Source organism: Penaeus monodon, chromosome 32, assembly GCF_015228065.2.
Source record: "Penaeus monodon isolate SGIC_2016 chromosome 32, NSTDA_Pmon_1, whole genome shotgun sequence".
Lineage (NCBI taxonomy): Eukaryota > Metazoa > Arthropoda > Malacostraca > Decapoda > Penaeidae > Penaeus > Penaeus monodon.
This window is the reverse complement of record NC_051417.1, coordinates 9071635-9073914: the sequence shown is the minus strand read 5'-3', so window position 1 is coordinate 9073914 and position 2280 is coordinate 9071635. Positions and strand designations below refer to the sequence as shown.

At 40.9% G+C, this 2280-nt stretch overlaps 1 protein-coding gene across 1 annotated transcript in view; it reads left to right on the top strand.

Moving 5' to 3' along the window:
- Positions 1-1638: 1638 nt before the first annotated feature.
- LOC119593487 (coagulation factor IX-like) overlaps positions 1639-2280 on the top strand; it is a gene marked incomplete in the record, with an annotated part of 16815 nt that continues 16173 nt past the window's right edge. The window contains 1 exon segment of the mRNA XM_037942426.1: positions 1639-1724.

Here is a 2280-nt window from a genome sequence, read left to right as displayed (position 1 = left end):
TTTCTAGCTTTAGTGTGCTAAACGTGAGCATCAGCAGTCTCTCCCCCACCCAACGGTCTCGGTCAAGGACCTTATTACTCTTCCTCAGACTAACATTTTCTTTCCCGATCTCCCATGTTCACCCACAGTACGTCGAAGATGCGATAAAAACCGTCTAGACATGAGAAATGAATAACTCAGCGAAGGTGTTGAGATGAATTTCAGCAGAAACGGAAGAGGATTGAATTCTCTCCCTCGATAATGTATTTGGTTCCTTGTAAGGGCGGGAGAGGCGACGTCGCCTTTCTCTGTAACACTGTTCTTCGAGGTCAGAGCCGGTGTTCATTTGGTTGTTTCAGGCTTTCGAAACAGACCTTTAAGCTACTTTCCAAATCACCAAACATTTGTAGATAAGAAGAGATTACGTGAAGGAACATGAAATTTGTTCGCATTAATAAGGGAAACAGCTAACATAAAAAAAAAGAGAACCAGTGATCATGGTATACCGATCACGCACACCTGAGCATGACGTCACACGCCAGTTACCTTTCTCCCGGGTTACCATTATCATGAATGGTCTTCGGGAATCCCCAGTCCCGTCGACGTCACTGATATTTATTTCCCAGTACTTACAGCTTACAGTACCTAGGTAGTTTAAAGGAAACTGTTATGAAGAAAGCACTAGGCATGAAGCACTACATTTTGAATATATTATTCTAGTAGAAATACATAGCGTTATAGCAAGACATACATGAGTGAGGAAACTGTTATCATCCATAGTTTCCAGCATGTATTAAGTGCCTGGATGCATTCATGTATGGAGCCCGTAGGTGGGCTGTCGCTGGGTGTCCATGTGAATATGTAAATTATTTATGTGTTCGTGCTGTAGAGGTAATTGAAACTGCACACCAGTCTTTGTAGTACTGCTTACCTTTAACTGTATATCCACCCTGTTTCTCCGCTGTTATTTTGCAATCGCCTGGCTCACCACATTATGATGTGGATTCCTATCTCATATCTACAATAGCGAAGCGTTAAGATAAATTATATCAAAATGAAACAAAATTAAATCCTTTTGAAAAACATCCTTTCAGTCCTGTACCCTCCCCTCATGTCCCTCCCCCTGTTAGAGCACCTGGCCGTGATAGATCTCCTGCATCCTGTTCTCGAATAAGCCTTGGTCTTGATCGCTAACATTTGCTTCCCTTGGAGCACTGTGTCGATCTCTGGCCATCTGCATAAAGTAGTTTCATGGATTATGTTTCTTTAGATCCAGTCTGATTGATCTGATGGTAAATCATTCTTGTCCTGTTTGACTAAGGAAGGTCAAAAGGTTACCGTTGACGCCTCCTATATCATAGTGAATTCTATCACATACGACTGCGACTTCTACTTCGCATAGGAAGCTAAACTGTGAAAATACTGATCACCTGAATTCGCTTTCTTTGTTGAATGACCAGGTATCATCTGGCGTTGAGTTTATGTGATTACCGCGCACAATATTATTCAACGTAACTAAAGAAATGTAAATCACAGCTTCACAAAGTCATCGAGTCATAAGACTAGAATCCCTGTCCAAAACACATACATTAAACAAACCAAACCTAATGTACTAAAAATAAACCAACACTATTTGTAAACACCCCACAAAACCGGCGTCTGGAAACCGAGGCCAAGGGAAGCGCCCTGAGTGACACCGCGCGTAGTCCTCTACGCCCGTCAGTTGGGGTCCAGACCTCCGTCAGGTTGGTTACTGTGCGCGCTTGTGTCACATCCGTGCGCAAGGTGCTGTGTTCTCTGGATTGGGAAGATTATATGAATGTGTTTAGATCTTGGAAAGTTTTGGTATTATCTGGCAATGTGGATATGATTAGTACAAGTTAAAGGATAATATGTGTTTGATATATGGATATACTGTATTTCAGACCTGTGATTGTGCAGTTTTGTGAACCTTCACCTTTTTTATACGGCATTATATGTATACTTAATTTGTTCAGATAAACAACAAAAATTTAGCAATGGTAATACAAACTAAAAGAAACTAGCAACAAAAGCTGGCAACAACAGAGAACAACAGCTTCTGTAGAATAATTAATAGTAGTCCAAGTTTATCCATCATAAAAGACACGGCCTATATCCTCAAGGCACCGGTTCCATACAACCTTCCGCTTCTCAGTCTTAGATGTACGATAACTTGATGTAGAACGTAATCCTGAAAAAAATCGTAATCTCTATTTCTTTGATGATTTAAGGCCGAGAGAATCATCAGAAATGTGATTATAGCATTATTATCGCTCAGCG